The 27,298-nt window shown below is 42.4% G+C and overlaps 1 long non-coding RNA gene across 1 annotated transcript; it reads left to right on the top strand.

The window, feature by feature from the left end:
• Nucleotides 1–27,298, top strand: LOC133382433 (uncharacterized). Its single transcript, XR_009761956.1, has 2 exons — nt 1–105; nt 26,433–27,298. It is a non-coding gene; the product is annotated as an uncharacterized LOC133382433 (long non-coding RNA).

Raw genomic sequence — 27,298 nt, 5'->3', positions numbered from 1 at the left:
CGAAGGTCTGAAAGAAAACATATAAAAGTCACTGCCACAGAAGGTCTTCTTAACAGTGTCATTCACCAACTCTTGTCTCCGGAATATCTGCTCTTCCTACTCTAGGTAAGTGTATGTATATATACACATTCCCACCGTGGGAATCTCTTTTGTAGAGAGATGCCTATTATTCTGCTGATTCTTAGAGGACAGGAAGGTCATCTGCAAATGAAATTGAAAATATTTGAAAGATTCACAGGTCAAGGATTCAATGGTTTTGATGTTGTAGTTGCCAGGATACATGAAGGAATAACAAACAAGGTGCTGGTGTTGGTGTGCAAAGCCCTACACAGCTTGGGACCAGGTGACTTGAGACCATTTAGATGAACTGGAATTCTCCCCATTCGCTGACAAAAGTCATGGACGAATGCAAACTGATTGTCCGCATGCAAAATACAGAGTTTCTGTTAACATAGGGCGAGTATAACATTGTATGTGCAGTGGTGGTGGTGTGGTTGCTCTTTCAGAAACCTAAGGCAGGCCCTTATACCATGATCTGCATGTAGGTGGTGGTGGAATTCAGAGGAGTGATGTTCTAGGGTATGGATGCTCAGCCAGTGCACAAAGATGTTCAAACTTGAGCTGAGGCAATCATTCTGAGAAGCCGTTTTCTGGAAACATTCTGAGATTTTTCATATAGAGGGATTGAAAATGCTGTCAGTTTTGGTCCTCTGAGTTTCTCATTTTTCCAACCTTACATTTAGTTCTCAACATTTTTGCAGCAATTTTCTATTTCTTAAAAAAAAAAGTCCTCATGGAAATTCTCCTGTATATTAGTGCAAATTTCTCCTAATGAGCACATTTTAATTTATTTATTTATTTATTTATTTATTATTTGGTTGATATTCCGCCCTTCCTCCCAGCAGGAACTCATATGTAATTTTGACTCATATATTTATTTATTTGCGCACTTTCCCCTAACAGAACCATTTTCAGAGGACCAAAACTTAACACTTATCTGAGCAAAGGAACACTAACACTGGAAAACATGCCAAACGACTGAGCGTCAGAAATGAAAATGTTGTAAACATCCCTTCCCCTCAAAAAAAGTGGGGCATGAGGGCAAAAGGTGGTAGGAGAGTGCGGGGGAGGGCTAAGGCACTGTCTTGTTTTAATAATGTGAAACTCTAGCACACTATACATTCAAAAATGTTGACTTTGATTGAGAATTTCAGTCAGAGCTTGGAAGATTACTTCTAAAAAGTAATAAATTACAGTTACAATTACTTGGCCCCAAAAAGTAGTAATTGCCGTTACAATTACAATTGCTCTGAAAGTAACTGATTACTTTACTTTTTCTCAAAAGTAATCACTACAATTACATTTCAGTTACTTTTTTAAAAAAACTCCTACAAGGTGCTGGCCTTGGCTGCTGCACATCTAAGAAGCCTAAAACAATATTAAAAATAAACACACACACAGGGGGTAGTAGAATAAAAAAAATTATCCATAAGATTAACATAATGGCATAACAGAATCTCACATCCCCCCAAGCAATGAAGATACCCCAACTCTTGAAATCAAATTTTACACTTGAAATGCTTTTATAATATGTTTCTGTTATGTCTCAAAAGAACAAGATGCTCAAAGAGCATGTCAGACAAGGAATGTCTTTTTACAGTCATTACGTTGCCACCAGTACTGAACAGGCGTTCTACTGCGGCGCTTGAAGGCATGCCTGTGTTGTGCTGCAAAAAACACCGCAGCACACGTGGAAAGCCATGGAGTGATGACACTTCCCTGCTGGGAGACCTCAGGTACCTCACCAGTTCCTCCTCAGCAGTGTCCACTGCTGACTTCTTGCCCTGGGGCAGAAAGTTAAAGAAGTCATCTTCTAAGTCATCTCCTTCCTGGTCTTTATCTGAAGACTGATCACTGTCCTCATTAAGTACACCCATCTTTATTTCAGCTTTCAGCAAGGCTTCCATTGTGTATCTAAGAAAGAGAGAGGATATGTTAACACATATATGTTAGGAAACCATCATCTGCTCTTCATTTCCTGATGCTTGTCATGTCCCCTGGTTCAGGGTCCAGCCTGAGCCTGTGGATGATGACATGGAAGGTAGGAAGGTGACCAAGTCACCACACTCATGGGGCAGCACAGCAGACCCTTAAGGATTACCTGCAGCAACCCAAGGTTGTGATGAGGAGCCCCAGGAAGAAAAGGACCAGCCCCTGCCTACCACCTTAAGCCCTCTGATGCCTCCCTTGAGACAACATTTCCCTTGGAGTAATCCACCCAAAGGGCTTCCCTAATGTTTTTACTTGTTGGTATGGGTGGTGGCCTGACACGATTCCAGCCAATCTAGTTTGAAGCGAGGGTGTAGGCAGGCTGCCAGAAGAAGCCTCTTGTCCTCCCAGATAGCTGCAAACCGCTTTCTTAGGGCTTCGCGCACACCTCTCAGCAGCTGAAAACAGTATGTGTACCTCTCAGGTTTGTTTTCCAGTCCTTCTAACTTGCGGTCCAGATTGCAGAGCGTTGGTAGCAAATACCCCATGAACATGCCGTTCTCCCGTTGCAGGATATCTAGGGACTGGGCTAGTGGCTCCATAATCTCTGTGTATTCCTGTACCACTTCAATCTCAGCAGCTGTGATCCTGGACAAGGAGCAGCGGTCCATTATGGCATGCATTTTTAGTGGCACAGTTGACAGGAGCTCATGTAGTTGCTTCAACACATCAAAGGTGGAATTCCACCTGGTCTTATTCGGTACCTTCAGATACACACCACATTGCGCATGGATATACTCAGCAATCTGGGCTGACTGGTTCTGCTTGGACCACAACTTGCTGCACTTTCCCATCAAGGAACGAAACTGTTTCTTGAAAGGACCAAGAAGACTACTTTTGGAGGAGTCAGAAAGCATGGCCTCTATGTCTTGTGTTGCCACAAGGTTGAGGGTGTGGCTAGCACATCTCTGGTGTGGTGGTAAAACAAAATCCTCTCCTGAGTCTGCAGCTTCTTCCTCTGCCTCAGGTCCTGTGTCCAGGATCTCACAGATAGGCACAAACTCCACCTCAGCCTCCTCCTCCTCCTGGTTATCACCATCATCGTCACTGGTGCCTGCAGCTTCCACTGGTTCTTTGGCCATGAAAACTCTGGACGCTTTCACAAAGTTGGAGCCATTGTCTGTAGTAGTGCACATAACTTTGTTGTGGATCCTGTACTGCACATGTACATCATGCAGTGCTTTTGAAAGGACATCGTATGTATGGCGCCCCTTCAGACGCTTACAAGCCAAGGCCCCGACCTCACGTTTCAGGGTAGTTGGGTTGATCCAGTGGGCTGTTACCCCAAAGTAACTCTTCTTGCCATTGGTCCAACAATCTGCAGTGGTTGCTATATATGCCACAGCACCCATTCGGTTTGCAAGAGTTTCTCTCATGTGGCATGCTCTCTTCTCAATTCTGTCTCTCAGAGTCTTGGCACATATGATGGTGAGATCTTTGGGGAGTCCAATGCGAACCAGATTAATGAGTGATGGTTTGTCCACAGTCTGAAGTGGTAATGTCTCCTCTACAATGAAATCAATGATTCTCCTGTCGAGATTGCTCTGGGTGACAGGCTCCCTGCCAGATCCCCACCTCTCAAGGGTTGTCTGCTGCTGCTTCAGCATTTTGGGAGGAGGGGTGTCATGCATTGGTTCAGGAAGGCCACGTCTCCTTGCCTTTATTGCTTCTTCAATTGCTCTCAGCTTCTCAGGGTGTGCCCTCTGAGGAAGAAGAACAAAGCATGAATCCAAGAAAAAATGGAAGAGGAACTTCACAATTTAAACATAAATAGACAATGGACACTCTTTGAGGACCAGCATGACAAAGGCTTACCTCAAAATGTTTCTTCACATTGGATGAGGAGGAAACAGCTGATCTCAGATTTTTGATCCTTGGAAGGCAGTAATTGCATCGTACCACAACATTTTCCCCACTCTGGCTCACAAATGTACAAGCTTTCTCAAAGCCAAACCATGGTACTTGCTGTTCTGCAGATGTGGCTGTGGGCAACTGGCACTGCTTCATGCCCTCCTCCTCCTCATGCACAGGGCCTCCTTTCTGAACCTCACTTTCTAGTTTTGCCTCCTCAGGATCAACAAGCTGTGACTCAAGTAGCCGCACTAACTGACTGCTGCTCTCAGCAGCAAAACCTGCAACAGGCGTCTCTGTAATAAACAAGAGATAATGCTCCTATATGGGTGAACTTCAGCTGTGATGTGCCCCCATCTCTTCCTCATGCTGCAAGATCCCCCAGTCAGAGTGGAAGTAAGCAGGTTGATAGCACAATTAAAAGAGATCCTATTTGCATCAGTTTTGCTCACTGAATAACCCTGCCTGGACCAGTCTAATCTACTATCTCACAGGGTTGTTGTGAGAACAAAATGAGACTAGGGTTCAAATCCCCACATAGCCATGAAGCTCACTGGGTGACCTTGGGCCAGTCACTGCCTCTCAGCCTCATGAAAACCCTATTCATAGGGTCACCATAAGTTGGAATCAACTTGAAGGCGGTACATATATTTTTTATTTTGAATATGATGATTATGATAATAAATATGCAGCATTTCCAATTAATTCTGTATGAGAAGCATTCCATGCCAAGCTTGGAAAACCAAGGATGAGGTATAAAATGTAGACAAAAATACTTTTGACAAAATGCCGTTTATCTTTTATATCTATATCTATAATTAGCAAATACAGCTGAATGTTGTATGTAAAGTATTTTTTCTTTCCCTTTTCTTTTTTATTAATATTTTAGTACTACTGCTAAAGTTCTGATGAAAGAATAAAGCATTCATTAGCCAAATTCAAATGACAATGGGGTTTACAGGAGTTGTCTCTCTCTGGGACTGGGAATCTCTCTCTTTCTCACAGAACATGAGTTTGAGAGCTGGGGGACTGAGAGGAGGAGCTGCAAGGACCCTACTTCTCACCTCATCTCTGCCAAGAACAAAAAAATCAGCCTTAAGCCATTTCTTATACGCCTAATGATGTTTTATTTTTATTATTATTATTATTATTATTATTATTATTACTGAGACAGTTTTTGTCCCACATACAATTCAGTCTTGTGATTAAACAGGACAAAAATACAAATAAAAAGAAAGATGGAGTTCAAATAAATATACAATAAAAAGCTAGCCGGCATTTTAAAAGGCAGGAGTGCTCTGTCTGGATAAATACAGCACACATGTATGCATGGGAACAAGGGGGAGAGTTCAAAAAGGGGGGAAGGAAGCGTAGAGCTTGGAAAAGTTACTTTTGTGAACTACAGCTCCCATCAGCCTAATCCAGTGGCCACGTTGCCTAGGGCTGATGGGAGTTGTAGTTCAAAAAAGTAACTTTTCCAAGCTCTAGGCCAAAGTTCCTACTCTGCTCTGAGTAGGCAGAAGGTGCTGCGGGGGGGCACACACACACACACACACACACACACACACACACACAAATCATTGTCACTCACCTCCACAGCTCTTCGTCATTCTGCTGCTGCCTTCTCCTCCATTGTCCTTGCCCTGGCTTTTTCCTCCGGCGTCCATTTTGTCCTCTCAGCCTATTCACCTCTTCCCTCGTGCATCCTAACACAGATCACGAGGGAAGAGAGAGTCTGCGCAGAGGTCCAATCAGTGCGAGGCACATGTCTTGTGTTCACCAATCACAGCCAGGAGCTGACTTCCCCTTGTTCCCGCCCCCAAGTAACGTGCAACCTAACGTGGAAACGTTAGAGTTGCAGCTGAAAAGTAGGGAAATTACTAGTCGTTCCGTTACTTGCCAAATGTAATGGAATTACCCACTCGTTACTTAAAATTGTAACGAATTATAAGTAACTCGTTAAATATAACGAGTTACTTCCAAGCTCTGATTTCAGTTTATATTTTATATTCTTTGTAAAGCATTTAGAGGGATTTCCCTCCTTCATATCATTCAGTACTACTAAATGTCTAGGAGTACACCTCCATCTCTGCACAAGATTTGTGGGAGGTCTCCATTGGATGGGGAAGACTTAAATCCAGTAGCACTTGGTGGGACAGAGTGACGTGCCATTGCTCACTTGGCTTCCTACATGGAGCCACTGCTGCTAACTGAGAGATTCAGACGTGGTGGAAGTTCAGTGATGGCACAGTGCCACTCTCCCTCTCGGTTAAGGATAGCAACAGCCTCCTGGCAACGTCCTGATATCGACATCCACAGTTGGCATTTTAAGGTCTTTCTAGATGAACATTTACTTTTCATGAAACTATATATCTAAAGTGCTTCAGAGTGTCATTCAGCATCTTGAAATGGTACACCAACAATGGCATAACTTCAAGGGAAAGAATGTCACTTTTTCCAATTAAAATACTATAATTTAGGTTGTTAATTACAGCAGACAGGTTGATGCTGTATCCTGTCCCAATCTTGTCATGGGCTGGATTTACAATGTGCTCTTAAAATTATAATGATCCGGATGTTTTCTCAGAGCAGTGCTAACGCAATATATGGAAGTCGGGAAACAGTATAAATGCTCTCACCATTTCAGCTATTTCCACCAGTGTCTTTTGGCTTGCTGCAGTTTTTGGGGCTCATCTTTTCCTGCTGTTGGTAAGTTGTCTTTACATAAATGCTTTGTGAGAAGAGGGTGGGAAGGTACTCTGTGCCTCTGGAGCATATTTGCTTGGGATTTTGGTATTTGAAACTGAATTTGGGAAGAGGCAAACGAGAAAACTAGGGTATTTTGAGATTCGACTCACATATTAGGTGTGACCCACCGAGAAAACGGAAGAACATGCTGATCACTGGAACAGTGTGATTCATTTGATTCAACCTGTGCGTGCGACCTGATCCAGTGGCATCAAGTCCATTATTAGCAATGGGCATCCCTACTTAGATCAAGCTCCATTCAACTCAATGAGGTTTGCTTCTGAGTAGGCATAGGTAGGATTTCACTGCCAGTCTAGGAATATCTGCAAGGGATATGCAAGCTTCCCTCATGCAGGCACAAGGCGGTCCAGATTGCATCTTCCAAACAACAAGCAAAGGTAAAAGAGTGTTGTATTAGGAGGTTGTTTCTGCTCTACAAAAAAAAAAGAAGTTGCTGGAAGTGGGGCAAGAGCAAATCCTGTTTGGGTTCTTTTGTTTGTATTCCAGAAGGAAGAGAGAGTTAGGGTCCTCCAGGTGGCTAGACTTGCCTACCAACAGTCTGGGGGATCTCAACAGTACACCCGGGACCACCTCCGTCAGCTCAGCTAGGGAGACTGTTGGGCAGCGGGGTGGGCGGTACACCAACAGAATCCCCAGTCTGTCCCGCTAACCCAACACAAGAGTATAACATTTGATGTGCAGTGATGGTGCTGTGATTGCTCTTTCAGAAACCAAGGCAGGATCTTATACTATGATCAGCATATATGTGATGATAGAATTCAGAGGAATGGTGTTCCAGGGTATGGAATGCTCAGCTAGCTAAGATGTTCAAACTTGAGCTGAGGGGGGGGAAAACCTGAGAAAGTATTTTCTGGAAACATTCTGAGATTTTTCATATATAGGGATTGAAGATTCTGTCAATGATGGTCCTCTGAGTTTCTCATTTTTCTAATCTTACATTTAGTTCACAACAGTTCTGCAGCAATTTTCCATTTTTTTAAGAAAAAATCCTCATGGAAAGACGTCTTGGTCTTTTGCATTCGATGACTCAGGGATATTTCAGGACCTGCAGGTGACGTTCTGTTTAACATAAGAACATAAGAAGAGCCTGCTGGATCAGGCCAGTGGCCCATCTAGTCCAGCACCCTGTTCTCACAGTGGCCAACCAGGTGCCTGGGGAAAGCCCGCAAGCAGGAGCTGAGTGCAAGAACATTCTCCCCTCCTGAGGCTTCCGGCAACTGGTTTTCAGAAGCATGCTGCCTCTGACTAGGGTGGCAGAGCACAGCCATCATGGCTAGTAGCCATTGATAGCCCTGTCCTCCATGAATTTGTCTAATCTTCTTTTAAAGCCATCCAAGCTGGTGGCCATTACTGCATCTTGTGGGAGCAAATTCCATAGTTTAACTATGCGCTGAGTAAAGAAGTACTTCCTTTTGTCTGTCCTGAATCTTCCAACATTCAGCTTCTTTGAATGTCCACGAGTTCTAGTATTATGAGAGAGGGAGAAGAACTTTCCTCTATCCACTTTCTCTTTTTTTTTTTACAATAATTTTTATTCAAATTTTCATAAAACATAGAAAACAAAATCATAAAACATTCAAAGACAAAAAACAAAACAAAACAAAAATGATTAAACAAAAAAAAATAAAATGTTGACTTCCCACTTCTCACATATCAAATCAGTTATAGGTCTACAATATATAACAATCCTGTCTCTTAAATCATATTATAAAATCACTTTCCTCCAGTAGTTATCTTAATTAATCATCAAATCTCATAAACATTACTTTATTCTTTCCACAAAAAGTCAAAGAGAGGTTTCAATTCTTTAAGAAATATATCTATCAATTTTTCTCCAAATAAACATGTCAATTAATCCATCTCGTTAATAATTATAATAATCTTATTGTCATAACCATAGTCCAAATAAACATTTCGATTAATCCATCTCATCAGAATCTGTTAGGTCCAATAATTTCAATAGCCATTATTCCATTATCCCTATTAGTTCCATCTTCCATCTTCAATAGTCCTGTTAAGTCCAGTAATTTCAGTGTCCAATCTTCCATTATCAGTATTCCATAATAATCTTGCTGTTGTAGCCATAGTCATATAATAAGAGTCTGATGGGAATTTCCTCTATCCCAAATATTTTCTTGCCATCCATTCTGAATAAGTTGCTGAAATACTGTTGTAAAGTCATATCTGTGTTCTTCTTTTTTACAAAATGCACTGGCTCATCTCTTAAGAGTTTTTCCATTGTCACATGGCTGCAGTTAATTCCATAGATTTTCTCTATATCAAGCTCCATCACATCATTCCAGTCCAGAAGATTATCCAAGCCATTGATAACTTTATCTCTAATATCTTCATTAATTTCTTCAAAGATAACGTTAAATTCCAAACAGTAGATTTTATTTCTAAAATCCATAAACTCCAGATCTTTTTCCAATTCCACATTTGTTCCAATCTCCAGGGCTTGTATCTTCCCTTTATTTTTTCTTTTCTCATCTCTGATCTCATTCTCCTCTCTCACAGGATCCCCTATTTCTTTAAGCTCCTGCGTCATTTTGCTCAGTTCAATTTTCAGCTCCTTACTACCCTGTCGCAGGGTTTGTTTCGTTATCTCAATCTCATCCATTATTTTCTGAAACATAGTTACTTCCAGATTCTCAGCCACTTTCTTGATTGCCATTTTTAAAACCACGAAAACAAAGCAAAACAAAAATAAAGAAGAACCACTTCTTATTTCAGCAACAATTGGGTTAATATTCCAGGCTTGATGACATCACAGTATAAACAGAGCAACCTGCCTTATCTCTCTATGTTCAAGAATGCAAAACAAATTTAGTTCCCAGCATCAAAACAGTTAGTGGCGTCATGAAGAAGCAGATTCGTCAAAATAAAATAGACCAAAAAGAGAATAGTCCCAGACAATATAATATTCCTCGGAATAGAAATCAGGAATAGAAATCCCTCTTCTGTTTATTATCTTTAGAATGCACTTCCAGGACAGCTTTTTGCGACAGAAACAGAGATAAGCTGTTAATTTCGTGAATAACAGAGAAGAGTTATAGCTCACCCAGAAGTTTTCCAAAGCCGATCAATCTGACAAATCTCCTTTTGCTGCAACAATTTAAACCAAGTAAAAAAAAGAATAGAAAGAAGGGTGCTTGCCTGTTAGTCCGTTCTCTCTTTAAAGAAAAGATAAACGTATCGCTTATACAGATAGAGCTTGTTCGGAAGTCCGTCCGGCATTGTTGGCTGGACCTTATCTCATAAATTAATGAAATCCAGTCCTCCCAACAAAAACAGGCTTTTGAGGTTGATCTCTACGTTTCTCCCTGCCCGGGAGAAATTTCATCAGTCAAAAAAAAAATGTTCTGACTGATTTATATCTGAATAAGCTTCTTTTGAGGAGGGAGCCCGTCCCAAAAGCAGGCACAAGCGAAGTCACCCTTCCCGGAAGTCACCTCTATCCACTTTCTCAATGCCATGCATAATTTTATACACTTCTATCATGTCTCCTCTGACCCGCCTTTTCTCTAAACTAAAAAGCCCCAAATGCTGCAACCTTTCCTCGTAAGGGAGTCGCTCCATCCCCTTGATCATTCTGGTTGCCCTCTTCTGAACCTTTTCCAACTCTATAATATCTTTTTTGAGATGAGGCGGCCAGAACTGTACACTGTATTCCAAATGCGGCCGCACCATAGATTTATACAACGGCATTATGATATCGGCTGTTTTATTTTCAATACCTTTCCTTTTTTTTTTTTTTTCAATAATTTTTATTCAAATTTTCATAAAACATACAAGACAAAATCATAAAACATTCAAAGACAAAAAACAAAATCAAAAATAGTTAAACAAAAAGAAAAAAAGAAAAGAAAAAAAAAAAACAAAAATAAAAAATAAAGAGTAAAATATTGACTTCCCATTTGTCAAAGATCAAATCAGTTATAAGTCTATAATATATAACAATCCTGTCTCTTAAGTCATATTATAAAATCACTTTCCTCCAGTAGTTATCTTACTTAATCATCAAATCTCATAAACATTACTTTATTCTTTCCACAAAAAGTCAAAGAGAGGTTTCAATTCTTTAAGAAATATATCTATCAATTTTTTTTTCCAGATAAGCATATCGATTAATCCATCTCATTACTAATTATGATAATCTTGTTGTCATAACCATAGTCAAGATAAACATTTCAATTAATCCATCACATCAGAATCTGTTAGGTTCAGTAATTTCAGTAGCCATTGTTCTATTATCCCTATAGTTCCATTTTCCATCTTCCATCTTCAGTAGTCTTGTTAAGTCCAGTAATTTCAGTATCCAATCTTCCATTATCAGTATTCCATAATAATCTTGCTGTCAAAACCATAGTCATATAGTAAGAGTCTGATGGGAATTACCTCTATCCCAAATATTTTCTTGCCATCCATTCTGAATAGGTTGCTGAAATACTGCTGTAAAATCATATCTCTGTTCTTTTTTTCAAAATACACTGGGTCATCTCTTGAAAGTTTTTCCATTGTCACATGGCTGCAGTTAATTCCATAGATTTTCTCTATATTGGGCTCCATCACATCATTCCAGTCCAGAAGATTATCCAGGCCATTGATAACTTTATCTCTAGAATCTTCATTAATTTCTTCAGAGATAACATTGAGTTCCAAACAATAGATTTTATTTCTAAAGTCCATAGACTCCAAATCTTGTTCCTGTTCCACGTTTGTTCCAATCTCCGGGATCTCCTCTCTCACAGGGACCCCTGTTCCAGTCTCCAGGGTCTCCTCTCTCACAGGGACCCCTGTTCCAGTCTCCAGGGTCTCCTCTCTCACAAGGACCCCTATGTCTTTAATCTCCTGTGTCTCCAAACAATAAATTTTGTTTCTAAAGTCCATAGACTCCAAATCTTTTTCCTGTTCCACGTTTGTTCCAATCTCCGGGGTCTCCTCTCTCACAGGGACCCCTTCCAGGGTCACCTCTCTGACAGGGACCCCTATATCTTTAATCTCCTGCTTCATTTTACTCAATTCAATTTTCAGCTCCTTACAACCCTGTCGCAGGTTTTGTTTCGTTATCTCAATCTCATCCATTATTTTCTGAAACATAGTTATTTCCAGCTTCTCAGCCACTTTCTTAATTGCCATTTTAAAAGAAAAATATAGGAAAACCACTTCTTATTTCAGCAACAATTGGGTTAATACTCCAAACTTGGTGACATCACAGTATAAACAGAGCAGACAGCCTTATCTCTCCATGCTAAAGTAAACAAAATGCAGTTCCCAGGATCGAAACAATTAATGGCGGTCGTCAGAAAACAGATTCGTCAAAATAAAATAGACCAAAAAGAGAGTAGTCTCAGACAATATAATATTCTTCAAAATAAAAATCTGGAATAGAAATCCCTCTTCTGTGTATATCTTTAGAATGCAAATCCAGGACAGCTTTTTGCAACAAAAACAGAGATAAGCTATTAATTAGTGAGTAGCAGAGAGAAGTTATGGCTCCCCAGTGAGATGTCAAAAACCGATCAATCTGGCAAATCTCTTTTAAACAGCAACAATTTAAGTCAAGTAAAAGAAAAATATAGAAAGAAGGGTGCTTGCCTGTTAGTGCGTTCTCTCTTAGAAGATAAGATGAACGTTCGCTTTTCCAGATAGAGCTTGTTGTTAAAAATCCGTCCCACCTTCGTCGGCTGGACCTCGTCCCATAAATTAATGAGATCTGGTCGTCCCAACAAAAATAGGCTTTGAGGTTAATCTCTTCGTTTCTCCCTACCCGGGAGAAGTTTAATCAGTCAAAAAAAGAAAAAATCTGACTGATATATCTGAATAAGCTTCTTTTGAGGCAGGAGCCCGTCTCAAAAGCAGGCACAGGCTAAGTCACCCTTCCCGGAAGTCTATTTTCAATACCTTTCCTAATGATCGCTAGCATGGAATTTGCCTTTTTCACAGTTGCCGCACACTGTGTCAACATTTTCATTGTGCTGTCCACCACAACCCCGAGGTCTCTCTCCTGGTCGGTCACCGCCTGTTCAGACCCCATGAGCGTATATGTGAAATTCAGATTTTTTGTTCCAATATGCATAATTTTACACTTGTTTATATTGAATTGCATTTGCCATTTTTCCGCCCATTCACTCAGTTTGGAGATGTCTTTTTGGAGCTCTTCGCAATCCCTTTTTGTTTTAACAACCCTGAACAATTTAGTGTCGTCAGCAAACTTGGCCACTTCACTGCTCACTCCTAATTCTAGGTCATTAATGAACAAGTTGAAAAGTACAGGTCCCAATACCGATCCTTGAGGGACTCCATTTTCTACAGCCCTCCATTGGGAGAACTGTCCGTTGATTCCTACTCTCTGCTTTCTGCTTCTTAACCAATTCCTTATCCACAAGAGGACCTCTCCTCTTATTCCATGACTGCTAAGCTTCCTCAGAAGCCTTTGGTGAGGTACCTTGTCAAATGCTTTTTGAAAGTCTAAGTACACTATGTCCACTGGATCACCTCTATCTATATGCTTGTTGACACTCTCAAAGAATTCTAATAGGTTACTGAGACAGGACTTTCCCTTGCAGAAGCCATGCTGAATATGCTTCAGCAAGGCTTGTTCTTCTATGTGCTTAGTTAATCTAGCTTTAATTATACTTTCTACCAGTTTTCCAGGGACAGAAGTTAAGCTAACTGGCCTGTAATTTCCGGGATCCCCTCTGGATCCCTTTTTGAAGATTGGCGTTACATTGGCCACTTTCCAGTCCTCAGACACGGAGGAGGACCCAAGGGACAAGTTACATATTTGAGTTAGCAGATCAGCAATTTCACCTTTGAGTTCTTTGAGAACTCTCGGGTGGATGCCATCCGGGCCCGGTGATTTGTCAGTTTTTATATTGTCCATTAAGCTTAGAACTTCCTCTCTCGTTACCACAATTTGTCTCAGTTCCTCAGAATCCCTTCCTGCAAATGTTAGTTCAGGTTCAGGGATCTGCCCTATATCTTCCACTGTGAAGACAGATGCAAAGAATTCATTTAGCTTCTCTGCAATCTCCTTATCGTTCTTTAGTACACCTTTGACTCCCTTATCATCCAAGGGTCCAATTGTCTCCCTAGATGGTCTCCTGCTTTGAATGTATTTATAGAATTTTTTGTTGTTGGTTTTTATGTTCTTAGCAATGTGCTCCTCAAAATCTTTTTTAGCATCCCTTATTGTCTTCTTGCATTTCTTTTGCCAGAGTTTATGTTCTTTTTTATTTTCTTCATTCGGACAAAGACTTCCATTTTCTGAAGGAAGACTTTTTGCCTCTAAGAGCTTCCTTGACTTTGCTCGTTAACCATGCTGGCATCTCCTTGGCCCTGGCGGTACCTTTTCTGATCTGCGGTATGCACTCCAGTTGAGCTTCTAATATAGTGTTTTTAAACAACTTCCAAGCATTTTCGAGTGATGTGACCCTCTGGACTTTGTTTTTCAGCTTTCTTTTTACCAATCCCCTCATTTTTGTGAAGTTTCCTCTTTTGAAGTCAAATGTGACTGTGTTGGATTTTCTTGGCAATTGGCCAGTTACATGTATGTTTAATTTAATATCACTGTGGTCACTGCTCCCAATCGGTTCAACAACACTTACATCTCACACCAGGTCCCGGTCCCACTGAGGATTAAGTCCAGGGTTGCCATCCCTCTGGTCGGTTCCATGACCAACTGATCTAGGGAATAGTCATTTAGAATATCTAGAAACTTTGCTTCTTTGTCATGACTGGAACACATATGCAACCAGTCTATGTCCGGGTAGTTGAAGTCACCCATTACTACCACCTTTCCTAGTTTGGATGCTTCCTCAATTTCATATCTCATCTCAAGGTCTCCCTGAGCATTTTGATCAGGGGGACGATAGATCGTTCCCAGTATTAAGTCCCTCCTGGGGCACGGTATCACCACCCACAACGATTCTGTGGAGGAGTCTGCCTCTTTTGGGGTTTCGAGCTTGCTGGATTCAATGCCTTCTTTCACGTATAGAGCGACTCTGCCACCAATACGTCCTTCCCTGTCCTTCCGATATAGTTTATATCCAGGGATAACCGTATCCCACTGGTTTTCTCCATTCCACCAGGTCTCCGTTATGCTCACTATATCAATGCTCTTCTCTAAGACCAAGCACTCCAGTTCTCCCATCTTGGTTCGGAGGCTCCTAGCATTAGCATACAGGCACTTGTGAGCAGTGTCTCTCTTCAAGTGTCTTTGGCACTTGTGGTTAGGCCTGTGGTAATTTTGCTCTTCTGAATTTATATCCTGTGCCCCTGCTCTCACAATGCCTACTTCTAGGCCTACCCCTTTTAAAATTTCATCATTTCTTTGGTCTTTATCCCAGGGGGGAGGTTTATTCCGAACCGGACCTTTCTCAGCTCCTGTCGGGTTTCCCCCCTCAGTCAGTTTAAAAGCTGCTCTGCTACCTTTTAATTTTAAGTGCCAGCAGTCTGGTTCCATTCTGGTTCAAGTGGAGTCCGTCCCTGTTGTACAGGCCCGGCTTGTCCCAAAATGTTCCCCAGTGCCTAACAAATCCAAACCCTTCCACCCGACACCATCGTCTCATCCACGCATTGAGACTGCGAAGCTGGGCCTGTCTGGCTGGTCCTGCGCGTGGAACTGGTAGCATTTCAGAGAAAGCCACCTTGGAGGTCCTGGCTTTCAGCATCCTACCTAGCAACCTAAATTTTGCTTCCAGGACCTCACGGCTGCATTTCCCCATGTCGTTGGTGCCAACGTGCACCACGACCACTGACTCCTTCCCAGCACTGTCTACCAAACTATCTAAACGACGGGCGATATCCGCAACCTTCGCACCAGGCAGGCAAAACACCTTGCGGTCTACACGCCCATCACACACCCCACTGTCTATGTTCCTAATGATCGAATCACCCACTACAAGGATCCCTCCACCCCCTGTATATCCTCGGCACGAGAGGATAGCTGCTCATCCCCAAGGAATGGGTCCCTTCTAAGGGATCGTTTCCCTCTTCCTCAGCTGGATGCTCTCCTTCCCCGAGACCATCGTTCTCCATGATAGCAGGAGAGCTATCATCGTTGGAGTGGGACACAGCTATAACGTCCCTGAAGGCCTCCTCCGCACACCTCTCTGCCACTCTCAGCTTTTCCAGGTCCGCCACCTTGGCCTCAAGGAAATGAAGTCGTTCCCGGAGAGCCAGGAGCTCATTGCACCGAGAGCACACCCACGACTGCTGTCCAACAGGCAGATAGTCGTACATGCTGCAGGCGGTGCAAAACACTGGAAAGCCCCCACACCCCTGTTGGCTTCTTACCTGCATAGTTTTGTTTAAGGTTTATTACATCAATGGGTTGGAGACTGCGGTTTAGTTGAGGTCAGGGAACAGACGGGCACAGTGGGGGGCCCTGGCCTCCTCGCCCTGCTGCCGAACTCGCTCTGCTGCTTAACTCGCCTTGACGCTTTGTCAGCTGGGGCCTTGACGCTTTAGCAAGGACTGAGCTGACTCTCTCCCTGTATGTGTCGGTGGAGTTTCCTTTTCCCCCTTCTCTCCGACTGGAATTTAGCCTTGTTTACAGTGTCTCCTGAAGCTTTCCTGCTAGGGTGGTGTTGAAAACTAGCTTTCTATAGGCTTCCTTCTCCTAGGATCTGTCTCCTAAGATATAGGTTCTTTCAGGATTTGGCTCCTAGCTCAGGGTGACCTTGGGCTGCCCTTATTACTTATTGCTCTGAGCTGTTTTACTTCAATTAAATAATGGAATAAATGGGAGCTACTTACCCTCTTTTCGCTCTGCTGCTTAACTCGCCTTGATGCTTTGTCAGCTGGGGCCTTGATGCTTCGTCAGCTGGGGCTCCCTCTAGCTCATGGAGCAGGCTCCCTCGCTAGGGTGCTCTGACTTTATATGTGTGGCTGGTTCCTCCCAGCTACTGCTGCCAGCCAATGATGTGTTACTTGAGGCTGATGGCTCAACTATCAGCTGGGGCTTACCTCTTTAGGATTATCTCAGGCTTCCTTCCTTTGAAGGCAGGAAGGCAGGCTTCCTTCCTGAGCGAGGGGCAGGGCTGTTTAAGCTTTTGGCTGCTTTTAATCTAAGCAAGGGGCTGCACCTTCCAGGCAAGTCTTTTTTGTTTGTTGTTTTCCCACCTAGAACAGCCTGACCTTTATTTAACCTAGGGAAACAGAGCTTGTGGTTGTGTTTCAGGAAGGCTGAAGCTGCCCTTTTTAGCAAGGACTGAGCTGACTCTCTCCCTGTATGTGTCGGTGGAGTTTCCTTTTCCCCCTTCTCTCCGAGTGGAATTTAGCCTTGTTTACAGTGTCCCCTGAAGCTTTCCTGCTAGGGTGGTGTTGAAAACTAGCTTTCTATAGGCTTCCTTCTCCTAGGATCTGTCTCCTAACATATAGGTTCTTTCAGGATTTGGCTCCTAGCTCAGGGTGACCTTGGGCTTGATGTAACATGTTCTGCTTGTCCTATTGCTTTTGAAGGTAGCTGTGTCCCTGAGGGACATACAGGTGATACAGCGTTTGCAGTGACAAGGAAGAAACCCAGGATTGCTGAGAGGTGGCTTCATATATAGAGAGGTGTGTTGTTCCCACTGAACTCTGTGGGAATCACTTTTGAAGAGACATGCATATTATTCTGCTGACTCTTAGAGGACAGGAAGGTCATGTGCAAATGAAATTGAAAATATTTCAAACCCAGTTCAAAGATTCATGGGTCAAGGGTTCAATCGTTTTGATGCTGTAGTTGCCAGGATACATGAAGAAATTAAAAGCAAGGTGCTGGTTTCGGTGTACGGAGCCCTACACAACTTGGGACAAGGTTACTTGAAAGGTTATCTTACCCCTTACATATCCTGTTGATCACTGCGCTCTGCAGGTGAGGGCCTCATGCAGACACCAAGTTATCCAAAGGTCCACTCTGCACAATATAGGAAGTGGACCTTGAGTGTAGTGGCACCGACCCTTTGGAATTCCCTCCCCTTAAATATTATACAGACTCCATCTCTGTTGTCTTTTCAGTGCCTACTGAAGATCTTCCTCTTTCAACAAGCCTTTTAAGTAGAGACCTTATCCCAGACTGTGTCTGTGTTGGAAATGCTTTTAAAATTGTTTTTATAGATAGTTACTTCTTTTTTAAAATATATTTTAATATGATTTTATTATATATTGTTTTTGAGATGTTTTCAGTGTTTTTTGTGTGTGTTCTGTCTATTGTTTGCTTTCCTCGGCTCTCTCTGGAAGGCAGAGGTAGAAAATTTAACAATAATAATTTCTTGAGAAATAATGAACAGGTTTGATGAACCCTTTGGAATAGGATGGTGGTGACTTTCAAATATGCAGGTTATTGAAACTAGAGGATAATTTCAGCTGTTCTGCATTTGAGACCATTGAAGATGAACTGGAATTTTCCACATTTGGTGACAAGAACCATTGACAAATGCATACAGAATGTTTGTATGCAAAATACTGAGTTTGTGTTAATATTGGGCGAGTATAACTATTTATGTGCAGTGATGGTGCTGAGATTGCTCTTTCAGAAACTCAAGGCAGGATGTTATACTATGATCCCTTCATGGAATCCATCCATCTCTTGTTTGGCCTTCCTCTTTCTACTCCCTTCTGTTTTTCCCACCATTACTGTCTTTTCTAGTGAATCACGTCTTCTCATTATGTGTCCAAAGTATGATAACCTCAGTTGCATCATTTTAGCTTCTAGTGATAGCACGGGTTTAATTAGTTCTAACACCCAATTCTTTATCTTTTTTGCAGTCCATAATATGCACAAAGCTCTCCTCCAACACCACATTTCAAATGGGTTGAATTTTTTCTTATCTGCTTTTTTCACAGTCCAACTCTCACATCCATACATAAAAATTGGGAATGACATGGTCTAAATAATCCTGACTTGTTCAGTGATACATCTTTGCATATCAGGACCTTTTCTAGTTCTCTCATAGCAGCCCTCCCCAGTCCTAGCTTAATCCTGATTTCTGATAGAAATTTCTCATTACATAGGTAGTCCATATTTTTTCTGTATAGCAGAATCCATGTTCTTAATAATATATTCCCGTGGTCATATATGAGACTATAAATCCTATGTTCCCATGGTCATTCTTGTGTCTCCTTTCAATTATTTCAAGCGACACCTTTCCAATATTGTTATATTGTGGTGTTTTTCTGAAAAAAAAACTCAAATAAATAATTTTAAGATGCTTCGCCTCCAAAAATAATTTCTGTACTTTCCCATTTATTTTTATAGAAAGTTGAATTGTGCATCGGTGTCCTATTCCAGATTTCACACCCTAATTCCCTTCTATTCTGGTGTGTCAATGCACAATTAAAAACAAATTTTCACATGGGAGTCTGATTAGATGTCAGCATTAACCTTCCTAACCAATTTCTTTAGCTGTTACAAATGAACTCACACCCAAGTAAGTTGATTCAGTCTCACACCAGCCCTTCTAAGATGTCCACCACTTGAATGTCACCAATTCTCTGAAGACTTTCTTCAGTAGCTAACACTCTCTCCTTTCATGCTGATTGGCTCCTACAGCGTTTGTTGATGTGGGAGAAGGCATGAACAAGGATCTCATTCTCAACGCAGCAGCAAAAAAGGGGCAGAGGGAGGGGTGTGGCTGTGACTATCATGCAGGGACCCAGCAGTTCCGAATTTGCCACTACACTACTGGATGAGTGGATTAACAAGCCGTGACATGATTCTCACTTGTGGTTAGGGTTGCATCCCAGGGTCAAGGGTAGCTCATGTGAATGGTCTTCCACCATTATAAATTTTTGCAAAGATATGCAAGCAAGTCAGTCCTTGCCTGGAAACTGGAAGCATCATCACTTTTGCAGGCCTGAGGAATATTCAGAGCTCTATGAAGGGATGACAAGGGGACATTCTCTGCATTTTGGTAACATATCAGTGTTTTACTTCTGTTTGTATGATATTCTAAACTGTTTTTAGAGCTTCTGTTTGCCACTTTCTGACCAGAGTGGATTAAGCACGACAAATTTCAACTAGATCCATGGTTTTCATGGAAGGAATATTTATTCATGTATTTATTTATTTTTTTTAAAAAAGAGGAAAAGTTTCTAGCAGTTCCTCCAGGAGAGGGTGAAAAGTGCAGACATGGTCGTCTCTCAGAGATTCTGGAGAAAAGGGTTGGTGAATAACAGTGTTAAGAAGATCTTCTGGGGCAGAGATTTTGATATGTTTTCTTTCAGACCTCCGGCAGCTTGATCCACCCTCCCAAAGTGCAAACTTTGCATGCATCCAGCTTAAATCATACTAATTAGCGTCTCTGCAATTACAGCCCAGGTTGCTGGGAGTCCCATAGATTGGGTTCCAAGAACATTCCCTTTCATTTTGAACTAAGAGATAAGTACCTTTTGTGTTCTATTTCATTTTGGGAGTCTCGGCGTTCTCGTCAATGACTTTTGAGCATCATTCATGTTGTCCTTGCTGCTTCAGAGCCATAACAACTGCTGGATGACTGCAAAGTTTCACGTGGAGGGTGTGGTGTTTGCCAACTCAGCCTTGTCCGGGTCCATGTCTCTGCAGAGTGCAGACATACTTGGCATCTCCTTAAGGCTTTGCTCTTATGGTTTAACACCGCAGCAATCTTAGGGGCTAACAAAGCAAGAGTTCTCATAAAAGAGCACCTCTATGACATTGAACAACAAAGCAATTTGGCTGCTATAAGAAATTTCTGCCCATAGTGTAACAGTTTTCCGCTTAGTCATCTGAATTCACTGGGACCGTATTTACAAAATTAATGAATGAATTAAATGTAAAAGAGCTTTTCCTAGAGCAAGATTGAACAGATTATCATCAGTCATATTAAAAGGGCGTTGTAGAAGAATTCCACTGTAAAATGGTGTATGCCCATGTAGAGTTGGTAGTGTTGGAACAGTAGCCCATGTAATGGTATTCTGTCCTTTCCTTAGAGATTTGAGAAGTGAGCTGATTACTCCACTGTTGTTATTGTTACTTTTGATAGCCTAACTCCATTTTGGTTCAAGTGGAACCCAGGAGGTTCAAGGTCGGGAACTATAACTCCCACCCCCACTCTCTCTCTCTCTCTCTCTCTCTCTCTCACACACACACACACACACACACACACAGAATGGTATGGGTGGTTATGTGATCCAGAGGTGTTGTGCAAAGAACAAGGGAGCGTTAAGAAACAAAAATTAACTAAGAGCGACTGGATAAATGTTCTCCTTGGCAGAGTTCCCTCCAGCACAGTAGAATAGTCCTATTGTCCAAAGAAAGTAGCCTAAGTTTTTCAGGGTCAGCAAGAAACATACACACACACACACACCACAAACTCACCAGATGCTCAGACCCCTCCATGGCAGGAGGGGAAGAGAGAAAAAGTATTTTTAAGACGGAGGCTTGAATCTAGGAAAAGAAGCTGAGAAGGAGAGGAGAAGGGGGGGCAATGGTGGTCTGCGCTCCAACACATATAGCCACACTCTAAAACAACACTCTCAAGGCAGGACTGCAGGGAGAGATCCGAGGAGAGAGTCAGGGTCTCGGTGCAAACCTTGAGAATAAGAGATTTTTTCATGGTTTTGGTTCAGAGCTCTTACACCTCTCTCCAGCTGCATTCATCTGCCCATTCCGGGTCTAGGATAGGTCTTCTCTCCCAGGGCCGGTTCTAAAGAGCGGCCAGGTTGGGCACTGGCCCGAGGGCCCTGGATCTACAGGAGCCCCTGAGCGGTCCTTGAGGGGCTCTCTGCTCCCCTTCCGTGATCCACGCCCCCCTATGCCCCCCCTTACCTGTCAGCCGGCTTTTTAGCATTGCCCTTAATAAAGATGGTGGCCACAGCTTCCCTAAGGTACTGAAGCCGCTGCCGCCTTCTTAATCGATGGGAGAGATCTGTGCGCATAGCACGCATGTGTGCCATCAACAAAGATGGTGGTGGAGGCTTCATTCCCCGTAGGGAAACCAGGGCCGCCATCTTCATTAAGGGCAATGGTAAAGACTAGACAGGTAGGGGGCACAGGGTGTGTGTGCGTGCGCACACCCACCCACCCACCGGTGCTCACGACAAGCTGATGCACAAGGGCCCCCGCATGCCTGGAGCCGGCCCTGATCTCTCCTACCTGTCACTCTTTATAGTAATAGGGTTCTTTGATCTGTTTAGTTTAAAGTTATGAATGGGTTAGGATATTAATGATTAATGCTGCCACTCACAAAAGTAACTTTGTAATGCTATCCTTCTCTTTTTCTCAATAAAAGAAAGCTTTGCTTTACTCTGGTTTGGATCTGCATTTGGGGGTTATATACGCACCATTCAGTCACTTTTCAGGGCAACCTGCTTGTTTTTATCCCTAGCAAAAGATACCCCTCCTCTCAAGGAGGTGTGTTTCATGGGCCATGTGGGTGGCAAGTTCACACACTCAGGCTCCCAAGAGCACGTGCCGTAACATTATCCTTCCCAGGGCCTTCAACTAACTGTGATGTGGTTTTACTTATGCAGACCAAGACCAGAAGGTGCCAGAAATATCTGCAAGATTTTTAGCAGATGCCGTTAGAACAAGATCTTCAATGGTACCTTGATTTTCAATCTGATCTAGGTTGTTTTGTTGTTGTTGTTGATGATGATGGTTTTATTTGTCCATTTCTCTTACAATGATGGATTTTGGATATATCAATCTCACCTGTTGGTATTCACCAGTTTCCTCCGGTATTGGAAGGAAGGTGGGGACATACAGGAGATTATTGAAGAAGTCATGCTAGATGCATGATGGCACAGGGTTCCTGTAACTTGCCAATTAGCGTAAGGGGGAAAAGGGGGGAAATTGGAAGCCTTCTCTTCCTTAGTTTTTAGAGTCCTTGTGATCCAAAATGTTTTGAGCAGAGACAAAGGGAAAGGACAAGACTAAAGTGAACAGGACTAGGGACAGAGCTTGGAAAAGTTACTTTTTTGAACTACAACTCCCATCAGCCCCGGCCAGCAACTTTTCCAAGCTCTGACTAGGGATGGCTGAGAAACTCAACTCAATTCACCTTTAATGCTGAATTTATCAAATTCACATTTTCCAAAATGATATGAGAACTGAAACACGGCCATATTTCAAAATCCCCACTTCTCTGTGTTCTTTTCTATGCAGTCTAACCAACCAGTGTTTTACGAATACCAATTATGTGAAGGGAAACTGTCATCAAAATGAATACATGCAAGAAAATAACATGCAAATATGCATTGTGCGAAGGGAATCTCTTGCAAAATTGTGTACATTAGTGTCAACTGGAGAAATTCACAGGAAAATGTTTGGGAATTTTTGTTACTGTTGAAACCTGGAGAAGTGAATTTAAGACTGGAAAAATGAGAAATGGAGGGAAACATAACTGACAGATTTTTGCATCTCTCTGTACGACACAGTACTACTAAATTTCCAGGAGTACACCTCCATCTCTGCAAAGATTTGTGGGAGGTCTCCATTGGATGGGGAAGACTTAACTCCAGTAGCACTTGGTGGGACAGAGTGACGTGCCATTGCTCACTTGGCTTCCTACATGGAGCCACTGCTGCTAACTGAGAGATTCAGATGTGGTGGAAGTTCAGTGATGGCACAGTGCCACTCTCCCTCTCGGTTAAGGATAGCAACAGCCTCCTGGCAACGTCCTGATATCGACATCCTGAGTTGGCATTTTAAGGACTTCCTACAGGCACATTTATTTTTAATGAAACTATATAGCTAAAGTGTTTTGGAGTGTCATTCAGCATCTTGAAATGGTACACCAGCAATGGGATATAATCAAAGAAAAGAATGTCACATTTTCCTATTAAAATACTATCAATTAGGTTGTTAATTACAGCAGACAGGTTGATGCTGTATCCTGTCCCAATCTTGTCTTGGGCTGGATTTCCAGTGTGCTCTTAAGATTTTAATACCTTAATGATCCAAATGTTTTCTAAGAACAGTGCTGATGCAATATATGGAAGTCGGGAAATAGTATAAATGCTCTCACCATTTCAGTTATTTCCACCAGTGTCTTTTGGCGTCCCATGATTTTGGGGGCTCACCTTTTCCTGCTGTTGGTAAATTGTCTTTCATAAATCCTTTCTGAGAAAAGGATGTGAAGGCACTCTGTGCCTCTACATCATATTTGTTTGGAATATTAGATTGGGAAATTGAATTTGGGAAGAGGCAAATGAGAAAACTAGGGTATTTTGAGATTCGACTGACAGACTTGGTGTGGCTCACCGTAAAAATGGAAGAACATGATGATCACTGGAACAGTGTGATATGTTTCATTCTACCTGGGTGTGTGACCTGATCCAGCGGCATCAAATCCGTTGTTAGCAATGGGCATCCCTACCTAGAGCAAGCTCCATTCAACTCAATGAGGTTTGCTTCTGAGTAGGCATAGGTAGGATTTCACTGTCAATCTAGGAATATCTGCAAGCGATATGGAAGTTTCCTTTATGTGGGCACAGAGCGCTCCAGTTTGCATCTTCCAAACAACAAGCAAAGGAAAATCTTTGATGGTAAAAGAGTGGTGTATTAGGAGGCTGTTTCTGCTCTACAAAATAAAGGAGTTGCTGGATGTGGGGCAAGAGCAACTCCTGTTTGGGTTCTTTTGTTTGTATTCTAGAAGGGAGAGAGAGTTAGGGTCCTGCAGCTGACTAGGTTTGCCTACCTTTACCTGTGCTCTTCTCTACTAAACTTCCTTCCATTCTAAACTGATATACTCAGGGAAGCTGACCTGCCCCTCCTTCCTTTGTCTTCTTCTTCAACTGTCCGAGGAGAGAGGAGAGATCTTTGACTTTGCTCTCTCTCCTGAGCCATGAGGGCAATACCCAAGTCTGGGCATTGCACCTCCAATTTAGTTAGTTAGTTAGAACTAGGTATACTTTTCCTATCTACTATGCATTTCTATAACGTAGCTTTTTCAATGTGCTAAGTCATATCTCAGTGGTCGAAATGCAGGGTAAAAGCCTGCTATTTACATAAAAACACTTACTGGCACACACGCAGCTCAGACCACTGAGGATCACTGCATATATATATTTATATATATATATACATATTTCCATCACAGAGTCAACCAAAAATACAGGAGGCATTTTGAAAGGAACCCATCACGGAGAGGCAGCCCTAATCTCTCTGTAAAAGCAAGACATGCTTTGAGACCCCTGCCTTCCTGCCCTTTAGCATTTGCTGACACAATTTAGCCATTTGATATCTCCCTCACCTTCCAATATTAAGCAGGAGGCTTTTTACACTGCCTCAAGATGCAATCTGAAACCCATTCAACCATGCAGTAAGCCCCATTGAATTTAATGTAGGGAAACTTAGTCACCGTGTTCTTGCAGCTACAATGAACACCTGATGGGATTCACATTATTAGCCACAGGTGATGAACACACAGCCAATGGTTCTGCAAAAAGTCATTTCTGACTCGGATTCCAGAGAATGGGGGTTTCCAGAGCAGGCGCTGGAGGGGAGGGAACTGGCCAAAGGCTAGGTGGAGGGAAGCAAGAAAATCAGAGGAAGAGAAGTGAGTTTGCAGGCATGCCCTAGATGAATGGAAAGAGGAGCAGTAGAAATCACCATTGGAGCATGTGTGTTGTGAGGCAGGTATGTGCTGCACCCCCTCCCCTTGCCATAGGACATGAAAATGAAAATGTAAGAATATGATTGTTGCAGGAACAGTGTGATGGATTTGTTTTATCCTTAGTTTATGACCTAATCCAGGGGCAAGAAATTCATGATGACAGGTGGGCATCAGTTCTGTGCACTGCATGCTCTGCAAGAGGAATGGGGTGATTCAAGTGAGGCTTTCACATGTCCGAGTTGGACTGAACCTTTAACAGCGCATCTCCAGCTGGACTCAGATGCCCCCACATTTAAAATGGGAGGTACTGTGTTTCTACCCCCCCACCCACTTTCCCTTACACAGGTCAGTTGGGGGAGCGATCTCTGCCAGCATGACGAGGATGTCTTCTCAGAAATCCATGCTGGAGAGCAGACTCCACCCGTCAACATTGGAGGTGTATGAAAGGTGATGTCTTTTGGTGACCTTTGCCAACCGCAACCTTCACCACCCCTACTTACTCCCTTTGAATCCTGTTGTACAGACTTGAAAAGTATTACATTTTCCATCCAGGAGAACCCCTGTGGGTCTCAATCTGAAATGTCACCAGTTTCCACTCCTGTGATACTTCACAACACACCCTTGCACAGGAAGGAAAAGAGAGGCTCCAACGCTTTACCAATATACCTCCTTGCTCCCCACCACACCGCACCCCCATCCAGTGAATGCCAAAGAGCTCCCTCCTCTAGTGCAATCTTGCCTTGCCCTTGCTGCTGTCTGTTCAGCATAACATAGGAAGCAGACATTTAGTGTGGTGGCACCGACCCTTTGGGATTCCCTTCCCTTAAATATTAGACAGACGCAGTCTCTGTTATCTTTTCGGCACCTACTGAAGACCTTCCACTTTCAACAAGCCTCTTACATAGATACCTTCCTAGTCTGAGTCTGTCTTGGAATTGCTTTTCAAAATATTTTTAAAGCTGGGTATCTTCTTAAAATAAGATTGGATTTGATTAATTTTTAAAGCTGTTTCAATGTGTTTTTTAAGATGTTTTGTTTTCATATGTTTTAGGGTGCTTTTCGTGTTTTTGTTACTGCCCTGGTCTCCTTCTCGGAGGAAGATCAGGTTATAAATTGAATAATAATAATGGAAATCAAACAAGTATTAAAGTGCACGTCAACATTCACAAGCTTAAATGATTCCACTCCCGTTTCCCCCAGATTTTTTCTCGACTGGAAAGTCATCTATCAACATCAGAGTGATGGAAGTGATCCCATCAGGGAGAATATATCTGCCCTTTAGATTTACAATTCATGAGGATTATCGCTATCCCACTGGACCATACCTGACTCCTCTTCTGTCTGTTCGAGTCCCCATATCAATTTTGGAAGTTGGCACATCCCCATTTCTCCTGAGCAACAAACCGGAGCAGAGATATGGAGGGTCCTCAGGTTTTAGCTTTCCTCAACTTTGGTCTGAAATTCATTTGCCACCACTGATGCAACCATGCTCATTTCTTTACAATCCCGGAACAAGATCACCCCTTCATTGAATGGGAACATGATCATCACAGGAATGGAACAGAACGGTACCCGAATTGCACAAAATAGATTCACAGGTGATGATTGTATGGGTTTTGGTGCCAGAAATGTTGAGCCTCTCCATCCAGATAAACAAGAGCAGACTGGATCATCACATCTGTCACTCATACCTACACCTGCCTGCTCAAAGCACCTCTCAGGTTTCCCTCCAACTCTCTTAGATATGGAGTTTTTTGCTTCCTTTCTTTCAAGCCAACCTGAAGGCATTCTGACCAAAATTCAAGGGATCCCAAATTCACTGCTCATTCTTTGATGTATCTCTGAATATTCCTCAGGTCTGCAAGATTTATGATGCTTCCATTTTCCTGAGAAGCTGTCATTCTCTGTGTACTTATGCCTTGTCTCATTTTACTCCTCATTCATCTGTCATTTCACTCTTCTGCACAAAATGTATTGTTCACCTTTCTGAAGCTGCTCAACATGGAAAGGCTTCCCTGCACTCCTCTTTCCCCTACAATAAACCTCATCTATCTGCATCAAAACGA

The sequence above is a fragment of the Rhineura floridana genome, chromosome 3 (assembly GCF_030035675.1).
Source record: "Rhineura floridana isolate rRhiFlo1 chromosome 3, rRhiFlo1.hap2, whole genome shotgun sequence".
NCBI classification, from domain to species: Eukaryota; Metazoa; Chordata; class Lepidosauria; order Squamata; family Rhineuridae; genus Rhineura; species Rhineura floridana.
The sequence above is the reverse complement of the archived record's forward strand: the minus strand, read 5'-3'. Positions and strand labels throughout refer to the sequence as shown.